Below are 12,828 nucleotides of genomic sequence, written 5' to 3'. Positions count from 1 at the left end.
TTTCAGGAGTAGGAGAGGGATTGTTTCTGCGCTAGCCGTAGCTTTATAAACCCCCAGGGACCCACTGGCAGACCCATCTTGTTCAGTCCTTTGCTCCAGCTTGGGCTCTTGTTACAGCTGAAGGAGCAAAGCAGGTCACTGGGCTGGAACAAGGTCCTTGTCCAGGGCTGTGTCAAGTAGGAGTCCGTTCCTGACGGCAGGGATCAGAATGACCATGGGCTGCCAGTGCTTGTCCTTGGCTACCAAAGGTGCCTGTGCCAGTGAGCATCAGAGACCAGGCGACCAGGTACAAACCATGGCTAGCTTGAGGACCCCTCTTGGGGCCCAGTGGGTCAAAGTCCTCACACACACCAGTACTGCAGAGCATTGTGGTGAAGCTGAAATTATTAATGATAACTATGATGGCTTGCGAACATTTTACCTATTTTCAGTACCTCCCACAGAGCATACTCCTGTGCCAAGGTCTTCCTTCTTCCACTTCAGCATGGAGATGAAAACAGCTCCTGGGTGCATGAACACCATGCAGGCCCTGGATCTTGGCTCTTAAACACTGACTTTTTTTTTTTTTTCTTTTTTCTTCTTAAGAAAGTGGATCAGTTTGTGTATCTGAAGCAGCAGTGCATGCAGCTGTGACATGGGTGTGCCACAGCACTGGCCTCTCTGTTCCCTAGAGCCAGAGCCATGGTGGGCATTTGTAGTGATGAGCCTTGGCACTCCCTGGGGTCAGAGAACTGGGAGGAAGGCTAGGAGAGGTGAAAGACAGTCTAAAAGGAGAGAGAAGAGCAGCTCCCATGAACATAAATACTCTGGGTCTGCAGCACAGGACTGAAGCTTCTCATCTGATCTCAGGAGGGAGAATAATCATGCCAAGGGCTTGGCACTCGGGGCTCCGCCCTCACAGAGAGGCAGCAAGGTGAGATGCACTGGACTGCTGGCACAGGCCCGTGAAGAGCCAGTCTGCTACCACTCAGAGGCGGTGCAAATCAGAGGGCAAGAGGAGTAGCACAGTCAGGCTCCCAGCTGTCCCTGTGCTTCTGGTTAAGAGGTGGAGAGTGAGATTGTTTTGCTGATGACCTAAAGGTCTTTTGCCATTCAAGCCTGTGCCTTCACACACATTCTAAAAGGTGTGATTTGGAATAGCCTTCAATGTGCAAAGTCCCATCAGGAAGGAACATTACAGCTGGGGATTGTGTGAGTGTACCAAAGAAGCCTATCCTATATCCAAGAACTCAGCACTGGGATAAATGGGATAGTGTAACCACTGCTCTCCAGGAACAGGGACCCTGCATAATCTAGTCTTCTGGTGGAAAGTGTGAGACTGTTGCCTCTACTTGAGAGACAAGTCAGAATTGAAAAATGTCCCTGGGGACTTGCTATAATTTACAGTAACAATCCAGTGCTGGGAAAGCAGCCCAGGTTCCCTGACTCCCCCAGTCCCTCTCTCCTTCTCTCCAATCACTATCTTAAACATGCTTCCAGATATAGGAACAAAATACAGCAGTCTTCTTTATTTTCCAGTTTATTTTTTGAGAGACAGAATCCCTATTTTATCCATTCCTATCGAGATGGGCACCTGCTGAGGGGTTTGGTTTAGAGAAGAGACCTCTTCCACAGCCTTACCTGGAGTGCACTGACAAGTAGCAATTTCACTGAGGGCTTGCTTCTGATCTGCAATTCATCTGCAGGGCCTGTCCTGCATTCTTCATTAACAGGGAATATGTCACGTACTGTGCATCACATGCATGTTTGAGAATCCCTGACCTCCACTCCCTGAGCACTGGGCACAGGACAGCTGTTGGAGGCCCTAGAGCTGCTGCACTATGAATGAAGTCCACACTAGTGCATTTCAGGACCTACACCTCTCTCACCCACACTGCTATCACACATTTTGTCCAGCTGGCAAACAAGATGTTGGTCAAAGTCAACACTGACAGAATATGGAAATATGATGTAACCAAAACTGCCTTAGTGTCTTGAAAAGCTTGGTCCCAGGCTGTGGAGAAGGTAGAGCTAGGAAGGATAGGGGGTTGTGAGGAAGGAAGTTTTTGAAGTCTCATGATCCTGCTCTGATTTTGTTAGCAATAAACTCAATATCTCTCATTCAAGCATGTTTTGCCTGTGACAGTATTGGTGAGTGATCTCTCCTGGTCCTTATTTCAACCCATGAACCCTTCATTGTATTTTCTCTCCCCTGTCCAGCAGTGGAGAGGGAGTGATAGAGGAGTTTTGGTGGGTGTCTGACATCCAGCAGGGTCAACCCATTACAGTGACACACATAAGCATTGCAGATGGCCTATGATATGTAACAAATACTGTATGAAAATACGTTCTTTTCCTCCTCTGAATTATGGCTGGTTTAGCATGATGAATACCCTGTCTCCTGCATGTCTGGCTCAGAATAGGCAGTACACAGGAAAATAATCAAGCATGAACATTTCCAAGAGCCAGACATGGCAGCTAGTGACACAAAGTCACAGGAGTGGCAACTGCATGAAGAACAGCTGGACTGAAGTAACTGCAGTAAAGGGGCATAGTCAAGAAGGGCTCTCCGTTTCACCCTTCTTTCTCTTCTCTTATTGCTCATCCTCAGCATACACACAGCAGGCCGTTTCTCTCACATCAGAACAGCAGCAGTTCTTCAAGTACAGGCATACACAGCTCTAAAGGAGTGCTCTGTAGTCAGATGATGTATGGTTGCAAAGGAATGCTGCCCCTCCAAAGAGAAATCCACCATCTTCCAGCAAGTACCTAAAGAACCCTGGAGGGAACTAGCTCTCCCAGTACACTTTCAGCAGGACACTCAGTTTCCCAAGTGTTTGCTTTAGTGTGAACCCTTTATCACAGTGTCCCTGGCTAATGACTTTGATTATTTCCACAGCAGCTGGGTGAGGTCTGTACTCCTGTTTCAGGGTTACTCAGTCTCACACAGCTCTTTAGTTCCCATTCTATATTATCAGAGGCTCCAAAAGTATCGAGGGGGAAGAAGATTTGGTGTCATTTGAACCCAACAGAGCACTCTGAAGGTGAAAAGGCTTATCAGCAGGGGTATATGTGAGAGAAAGTTACTGAAATATGAATATCAGGCTCCTTTACCTAATGGGACTAAAATGACACTGCTTTTAATATTGTAGTCTATGGCAATGTTCAGGTTGTCTCTATATTTTTAAACTGTCCACAAGCATTTACTCAGGACATCTGTGATAGCAGCTTTAGTCACGACCCCTTGATTTCCAGCATTAAATTTTGCTTAGCTTTTTCAGATCCAGTTCTGTGTCTGACACTGGGGAACGACTCTTTGACTTTCCCCATTTCCCTCCTGCTTCTTCTGTCAATAATTCTGTGAACTACCAACACTTTTCTCCCCCCTAGCCTCAGCAGACTGGCAAGCAAGCCAATCTGCAGGATACTACAAGGTATGGGCTGCCTCCCAGGACAGCTGGGGCCCTGAGCTCTCCTTGGCACAGGCAGGGTGCTCAGAGGAGTCCACCAGCTGCACAGACCATTTTTGCTCTGAGGTCATTCAGTGGTACTCCATCACTGAGGAATCTGCTGGCCACCTTCCTGACAATGCCGTATAACGTCCCACCTCACTTCCCAGCTAGCACAACAATCACACTGAGCCCAGGGCCTGCTCCCCAGAAGTGCTTCCCAGCTATATTCCCCATCTTTGTCAAAACCCCTCACACCTGAAACCTCTGGTCACCCACTGAACAGCACACCTGCATCAAAGCATTCTGCTTGGTCCCACTTCAACCTACTCCCTTCACATTGCTGTTAGGTGCATTGAGTGCAGAATGATTGCAAGAGGCAGTGCTAATCCAATGGAATCCATGAGCACTGATCCCAGTGCCTCAGAGCAATGCTGAGGCAGTGCTCTTCCAATCCAGAATGGGGACAAGGATTCACAATAGGTGCATTTTTAACATTTTCCATCTTTCCCAGCCTGTTCTCCAGGACTTAAAGCAACATAAAATATCCTGTAACCATGGTGTACATCTGCCTTCTCCCTGAAACTTATTGGCTTATTTGTCACCACAGGTACAGGTAGGGACTGTTCAGGAGGCAACTCAGCTTGCAGCTCCCACCCTAGCCTGGTAAGGTGGTGCCACTCCAGGAGGCTGAGTTGGCTGGGGCTCCAGATGGCTTAATGGCAGATACTGGAAAGGGAAGAGTTGTAGTGAGGTCTTGCAGGAAAAAAGGATAGATGTACAGAACAAGAGTGTTCTTGGGTAGTGGAGCATGTAAAACAGCATATTTTACTGGGAAAGTTTTCTTCTGTCAGGGAAGAGAGATGGGACAACTGCCCCTAAGCATCTGGGCTCCAGGAGGCAAGGGAGAAAAGGCTGGCAGGACAAGGTCTCTCCAGCCAAGTCTTGTCCCAGTTTCCTACACGGAGAGAGCAGGCAGGCCTAGGGATGGACTTGGGTTCAACTGAGAGTCCAGATCATCAGATGAGCTTGTGGTGGCAAAGCAGGTCCAAGGTGCAGGTGAGAAGTTGGTTTGTAGGTCAGTATCCCTCCCGGTAGTGGCAGTCAGTGCCAGTCACAGTCCAGTGATTTCCAGGCAGGTATGAAGTCAAGCCAGGAAGTCTATTCAATTTCCAGGGTTCAGATGAACAGTGAATATGGCCATGCATAGCTGGAAAAGATAGACCACGTTACAGCTCAGGCAGGGACTAAAAGCCCAGGGCTGAGGTGAAATGGGTTTCTTGGTCCCATGGGAAGATGTGGTGGAAGATCCAGGAGAGGCTGGTTAGGCCCATCAAAACTTACCAGTACCATGAACCAGTACTGTGAACCAAGGCAAAATGATGGTTCCTGCCAACCTCTCAATTCTTTGGTAGCTTCTTGCCTGCCTGTAGCAATGGTCTGGAAGGCAAAAGCTCCCATTCCCTGAGGAAGGCTGACCCCTTCTGTGCTAACCCTACCTCATTTCTACAGTTTCATCTGCACAGAGAAGAAGGCCAGCACCCTGCAAAACATCTTCCACCAGTCAGCACCTAGGGACCACTGCTGCTGGGACACTGTTCCCAGTGTTGCTGTCTAATATCAAGGCATTGCACTTGTCTCCTCTGGGGCTGTCCAAAAAATTGCAAGAAAGGGAGGCAGGGAGTTCAGTCACTCCCCTAGGTCATCCATGAAGCTGCTGAAACAAACTACTCCTAAGAGAAATATATGGGATATACTTGGAGGAAAAACTTGCTTCTCTCTTGAGGTTCCTATGGAGGGGAAGTGAAGGAGGAGGGCCTGATCTCTTCTTCCTTGGTTCCAGTGACAGGACAGTTCAAAGCTGTGCCAGGGTAGGTGCAAACTGGGCATGAAGAAGAATTTCTTTACCAAGGTGGTGGTAAACCACATGAACAGGTTCTTAGAGAGATGGCCAATACCACCAAGCCTGTCAGTGTTTAAGAGGTATTTGGACAATGCCCTTAATAGCAGTTTTTAACTTTGATCTTTAAGTGGTCAGGCAGTTGGACTGGATAACCCATCTTCTCTTCTCTTCTCTTCTCTTCTCTTCTCTTCTCTTCTCTTCTCTTCTCTTCTCTTCTCTTCTCTTCTCTTCTCTTCTCTTCTCTTCTCTTCTCTTCTCTTCTCTTCTCTTCTCTTCTCTTCTCTTCTCTTCTCTTCTCTTCTCTTCTCTTCTCTTCTCCTTCCCTTCCCTTCCCTTCCCTTCCCTTCCCTTCCCTTCCCTTCCCTTCCCTTCCCTTCCCTTCCCTTCCCTTCCCTTCCCTTCCCTTCCCTTCCCTTCCCTTCCCTTCCCTTCCCTTCCCTTCCCTTCCCTTCCCTTCCCTTCCCTTCCCTTCCCTTCCCTTCCCTTCCCTTCCCTTCCCTTCCCTTCCCTTCCCTTCCCTTCCCTTTTCCCCTGCCTTTTTACTTCTTGTTCTTTATTCAGCTTTCATTCCATAAAAGGACCTTTCCTCCAACCCATTAGTAACTTCCTGTGCTTATTGAGACCTTCGCAGAAACCAGCATGGCAATGATGTGTGATTTCCCTTTAAAGGAGCCACACTGCGTCTTTCTCACAAGACTATCACCAAGACCATTCTTCAATCTTACCTTTTATAATAGACACCTGTCTCTTACTATGGATGGAAGTCATACACACCAGTAATTTTTTATAGTGAATGGGTTACACCAGCAGTCCATCAGTGCTCAGGCACAGAGATACTAATGACAGACAGGTTATGCAGCTTGGCCGGCAGTTCGCAGCTTCGCATTTGAATTCCTTCAGGACTTTCAGGCAAATGTCATGAAGTCCAAGTGACTTATTAACATTCAAAGTATCTGTCTGGTCTTACTCCAACTAAGTTGTTCCCTCTGTCCAATCTATTACAAATCAGGAGTGAAATCGTTCCCACCAAACATTGCACTCTGCTTCTGGAAGGTAGAAGCAACTGTATCACTGTCTGTATGTAGCTGTATTTTTGACTTCCAGACAGACATAAAAGAAAGCTTTAAAAATTCCTCAACTCCTTGGGATAAACATTTAAATTCTGATGTCTTGACAAATTCACATCTTGAGCTAAATAAATCTTTGACACTTTACCAGGACCATGGCTGCTGGTGCATCTCTTGCTACCTCTTCAAGATTACTGGGGGGACAAGGTAAGAAATCAAGACAGGTTTGGAAAAATGTAACAGTGGAAACTGTACCCAAATGGTACTAGGGGGTGATATTACACTAAAGAAGAGTGCATTAATTGAACAGATTCATTTAGCCACTTTGAAATTCAGTTCCACAGAAGTGACCTGTTAAATTCAAGACCTTCAAGTCTTCAATTTTCTGAACCGGCAAACTTCTAGAGTCTGAGCTTCAGCTTCCCTTGCCACTGTGGGCCAATGATTGATCTCTGGTGTGAGTTAACACCAAGTGAATTCCTAGGTATATGGATAGCTGAGGACCTGGGACAACCAAGCAGACATACAGACATACAGGTGATGCCTTGTGAAGGTTGACCTAGAACAGAGGCTAGATGGAGCTAAAGAATAAAGTAGGCATTTATTAGAAAGCCTCAATGGATACACCTTGGGCAGCACAAGAGCCCAGCTAGGGCTATGCCCAAAATGAACCAAAAAGGGTCAAGAAATGGATGACCAGTCATGGGGTCTCACACTTTCTGCTCCATTAGCATATTGGAGTTAATTGTCCAATTATAGCTTTACGTTTTGAAGTCCCATCCTTCTTGTTTTTCTCTCTTCAATCCACATTGTCTATGCTCTTGGGATAAAATTTGGATCACTTGTCCTTGGTCCACAGCTAGAGAAGGAATTGTTTTGTCTAGCTACTCTGTGAAGAAAGCTTACCAATACTTTATACGAAGCTCAGAACTACACACTAAAGCAGTACAGAATCTGAAAAATATAAAAGATAAAACCTAAGGCATCACAGGCAGAATCTAAAGAAGCAGAAAAATCTCCTTAACCTGGATGGACACATATGGCAAGGGTAGGGATTTCAAGTCCAGCATCACTGCAACCACAATTCTTCTCCATGGAAACAAGGGGGTAGGACAGCTGTTGCTGACTTGAGGACAAATGTGACCTCTGCTGTCTTGGGCTTGCCTTCTTACTGTCCTAACTTGTAGGAGCTGTAGGATCTGTCAGTTGCTAGGGGTTCTGGAGGTTTTTCAGGTTGCATAGCACATCCAAGGAGCTGCCTTCGGAGAGATGATCTACGGACATGACACAAGCTAGGTTACCCAGCTGTTCTTCATTCCTAGGGGAGCTCAGATACAGTTTAAGTCTTCCAAAGAGAGACCTTAAGTCTTCCAAAGGGATTTCATCAGCCTCGCTAATCACGTGGAAACGGGCTTCCCTCAAGGGAGGCTGACAGCCTTCCATCATTAGAGCACTAGAGAGAGCCCCTGGTGTGGAGATTTTAGCAGGGATTGTTCCAGAGATGGAAGAAGCCCCCCCCAAAAAACCAAAAAAGCTTTTGGCCTTGAGTCATATCTTGTCCATCAATCCATAGTAATTCCACCAACTACAACATAACTTCTTCAACTTGTGGCGTATTTTGGCTCAAATTGTACTTATATTCCAAAGGAGATAAAATTTTGTGTAGCATGAAGAGAAGCTAGACCTAGCATAGCAAAAACCCAAAGCCATAAAAACAAAATCAAACAAAACCAGCCAACCAAAAGAACCCCACAACCAATGCAAATTAATAAGACCTGGAATTCACTGTTAATTTCTTAAAGGGCCTTATTTCCTGGACAATTCTGAAGATATGTATTCAGAAACTGGGGGTTCCGGGGGTGGGAGGAGAGCAGGGAGGGGAGCAGGAGGACAGTGTCCTCAGACTTTCTAAAACCACAGATGTCAGTAATTCCTGGAGGAACCCAGAGCACCTAGAGTGACTGTGTATCATTGCCTGACCATCTAGTTTCCTGAGATGCTGCTGCTCTCCACCACTGTGCACCACTCAGTACCAGCTCACTTCTACTGCAAAACCTCATAGCACAGCTGAGCTAGCAGAGATCACAGGCTTGTACTACAGGACACTTGTCTTCTCATGTGGGCACATCTATATAAATTCATTTAAGGCATCACTGTCTACATCAGTCTTCTGTTCAGATGAAATTCAAAGTGATTTTCTGCACAGCCCTTGATTTAGATCTGTGACCATGGCCAGCTGTCAGTGACAAATCAGGACAAGAAGTAGATAATTTGCTCCATTAGGGAAGACATAGATCAAAGCCTGCTCTATAACAACCACATAAACAACCACATAAACAACCACATAAACTCCTTAAAAGCCATCTATTGGTGTTCCTGCACTATATTCTGCTGTTTCTTCAGAGGTCTGGCATATTTGTGATGATCTGGCTGTTCCATGAGAGTGCTGCCTGTGTAATGTTGCCCAGTGGCTCTCCACCACAGCTTGGAAAGATGAACATTCACCAGCTAATGAGTTATTTTATTTCAGTGATCTCATGTTTAAAGCATCATTTCCTTAGTCTTAGGCTCTCCCACGGGGTCAGTAAATTTCACATTCAAAGAAGATTTTAATTCCTTGGTGAGTGACAAGCTGGAATGGCAATTTGAGCCCTAATCCCTCTTTTGAGTGGTGAATGAAGCATCTTGCCATTAGTACATCAGAGAGATGCTATCAGAGATATCATGGGAATAGCAAACACCATCAATCTGAGCCAGCTGGAAAGCAATAAGGCTTGGAATGGTACTCCCTCCACCCCATCAGCCTGCAAGGAACTGCCAAGCCTTCCCCACCTCCTTCTTACTGGTACAGCATGAACCAATAGAGACATCTTTCTTTTCCTTTCTCTTCCAGCTTTTTCTTGACTTCAGACTCACCATTCTCCAGTTTACATGGGGGAAAGAAATAATTAACTGTTCCTATTTATTAATTCCAGATTTACCTCTTGCTTTCAATTGTTTGCTTTGACTTTCTACCAAAACATCCTGACATGTTTCTCTTCAGCCCCCTTGCATGTACCACTTGGCATCAGCCCAGCAGAAAAAGTACATTTGGAGAGGCCATGAAGCTAGGGCTCAGCAAGGGAAAGGAGTGGGTAAAAAAAATCCCAGGTGGCAATTTTTCCCCAAGAAGCTTTTGTCTTGCTGAGGAGTAACTTCCATCATCTCACCGATTTTGCTGACTGCTTCCTGGCATTATTTTGGGTTGAGCAATTCCTGGGAATTTAACTTTGAACTTTGGCATATGATCTACAAATCACCCAGCAACAGCCATGAAGCAACAGAAGGCCACCTGTCTCCTACAATGCCATTGCTCACAGTGTGATGGAGAAAGGCTTAGTGACAGCAAGAAGTGTTTATCTCCTCAAATCTCTTGGGCACCCAGCAATAGAAATATCCCCTGCTTTGCCTCTCCACTGCTGACTCACTGCCTCTCCTTTGAAGCAGATCTCCCTTTATGTCTCTCCACAGGGAGGCTCTACCTCCACTTAGTACTGCTGAATTTTTGCTCCTCTTTAATGATTTTTTGCTCCTCTTTTTTTTAGCATCTATGCTAAAATTATATAGTGTTCAGTCAGGGCTGATTCCTGAATCTTTAAGACAGGAAATGGGAGCAAAGGCATGGGATACCTGTGACTTTCAGGAGACACCATCACTGCCAGTGTTTTTCCCCACCTGAGCACCCTACAGCTGCATTTCCTGCCTAACCTCTCTCTTTTGCTTTTCTATTTTCTTTTCTATACCACCTTTTATTTGCCTACTTTCCATCTGGCTGTCCTCACAGATTCAACAGATTCTTAGTAAAGAAAACCAGCACAGGTAGGATGAACATGGACTAGTGGTCTTCAAGGGTCAGTCTCAGGTCTTCTCCTGTTCACAGTGTCACTTCTGCTTTGTGCTGAAATTCTGGAACACTCTGCTTTTGCCACAACTCTGATTTTCAACAACCAACACCACTCTCTGCTCTCTTCTCTACCTCCCACACATTTCCTTTTCACAGCCAACTGTGCGCTTCCTCCTCTACCCACCAGGTAACTCTTCACTTTTTGTCAGTTTCATCTTGATCAGACTCCTCCTCCTGCTTCCCTTCTTCCCTACTAGGCCTACTAGAAAGATCCTAAGCCTCTTCTTGTTCTGTGATCTCACAAGGAGTCACTTAGGTAGCCATAGGTAGCTGCTCAGAGATATTTAATCTGCAAAAAGTGACAAATGTGTGAGAGTGGGATATTATGCAGACAGATAGTTAGGCCTGGGCCTCAGCAGTGTTTTGCAGAGGCAAAAAAAGACAGAACTTGTATAACTGTATGCTCTCTAGCCCTGCTGCCAGTCACTGCAGTACAAGCCTAGTCCCACTTTGCTATGAATAATGATTTCAATCTGATATGATCTGCTAAGATTGTTTAAGCAGAGCACCCATCTGATGAGGCTGTGCAGCTTTAGCCCAGCTCGGGCTGTGAGCAGGATGAGTTCATGGTTGCTTGCAGCAGCCGTGAGACAGCCAGGCACAACAGTGCTCTCCTCTGCCTTGGTGTTGCGTAGCAAAAGGGCATCAGCAAAGGGTAGGCTGGAATGTTGCTGCATTATTTGCAGCAACAAATAATATTGCTGCAGTATTTTGTTACTCCCATTTTTCCAGCTTAGAGATATTTCAATTATGTGATTTCACAGTTATATCAGCAAAGAAAGTCCCACCATTCTATTTATTTAGTTTTTCTAACACTTTTTGTTATATGCCACTATAAAGAAAGAACATTTCTTCTGGTTATCACATCTGAAAACACAGTTATGATATACAACTGTACACATCAGGAACACTCCTGAGCAGGAGGCCAACTCTACTTTACTTTGCTTGTGGAGCCAGAAGTTGGTTTCATCTTTAGTCAATAACACACATGAGTGAGTCCCTTTCATTTTCAGCCAGGGTGTATCTATGTCTCAGAAAGAAAAATTCTGAGTGATTTTGGAACTAAACCAGCTGGGTGAGGAAAACAGGAGAAAGGCAGGACAATAACAAGCTCTCAGTCTATTCAAGCCATCCAATAGGATCAACTTACCTTGCACTCCTAACCTCCCTGAGCTGCTCCCCTACTGCTGTCCTACTGACAGGGAGAGCTTTCACAGCTCACCGCTCTCCAAAGCAGCATCACAGAGCACAGCGAACTACAGTTTTTGCAAATATATACAACAACATGCAAGCTTATCCCTTTCCTCTGCATCTCTTTCTTCTTGCCTAAAAAATTACCTTCTGGTTTTTGCTCAAAGGAGTCAGAGGAAAAAGAAAGGTTTTTCCCTTTGGCTTAGCCACCCATCTAAAGTTTCTTAGCAATTTTCTTAACTTTCTAAGGATTCTGGGAAAATAAAAAGACCTTTAAAGAAACAGTCAACAATCTATAAGCTCAACACCTGGAAGTAAAACTGAAGAACAGTTTATTAGTGCAGTTGGAATAACTTGCAATCCCCCTAACAAATAACATTAGCATAGCTTTGCTGAAGTTTTGGGCAAACTACCAGCCCAGATGTGAAATTTCCTCACAAGCTCTTAATACAGCAGTGGCAAGAAAGGAAGGAAAGGAAATGTATTGCCACAGGTGTCACCATCTGCTCCACTGATGGTCTGAAAGGGGAACTTTGTTTTGGAGCTTCATTAGCCCATTCCACTCCTCACTTTCTGAAATTTAGCATTCTGTTATTCACTGGGCTTTGATAAACTTCAGTGCCAAACATTAGAAACCAGAAAATAAGTGAAGCACACTGGAGGTTTCTGAAGGTATAAAGAGGAAGTACATACCAAATTCCCATTGCTCTTCCCATGGGAGCTCTGACTAAAGTGCTTTCAGTGGGGTCTACCTTTATTTTTTTTTACCTCAAATAAAATTAAACTAGATTGTCTTGTGTCCCTGTGACAAAACAATCTACCTCAAAAAATTGCGTCTTCAGTGCATCTCTCTAGAGCCTAAACTACCACTCCTGATCTGTGGCAAAACACATTGAAATCTCATTAGTTAAAGGTACAGAGTCCAGTTTGATTACAACCTATGTAAGCAACTACAGTTCTAAACAGCAAACTTAGTATGCCTGTGAATGTGGCCAAAAGGTGTTACAACAGGGCATTCAGATGGACTGGACCTGAATCTATTGGTGTAGTCATCTCTATCACATCTTCCATCAATTCTCCAAATTCCATCAAGTTCAAATTCTGGTCAGGCTTCTAGCCTGAAGCCTCACTAATCCAGCATAGCAATAATTCAGCTCCTTCCCTAGGGCCTGCTTTGAAGACAAAAAAGCCCTTTCAAGACCTAGCAGCAGAGTTCCTTGGAGTCAGAGTTTGCAGCTGAGGAAGAAGTGTTCCCCACATTCATGCACTTGGTGCTGTACAGAGGGACACATTTTT

The sequence above is a fragment of the Lonchura striata genome, chromosome 2, assembly GCF_050655825.1.
Source record: "Lonchura striata isolate lonStrDom1 chromosome 2, ASM5065582v1, whole genome shotgun sequence".
NCBI classification, from domain to species: Eukaryota; Metazoa; Chordata; class Aves; order Passeriformes; family Estrildidae; genus Lonchura; species Lonchura striata.
The sequence above is the reverse complement of the archived record's forward strand: the minus strand, read 5'-3'. Positions refer to the sequence as shown.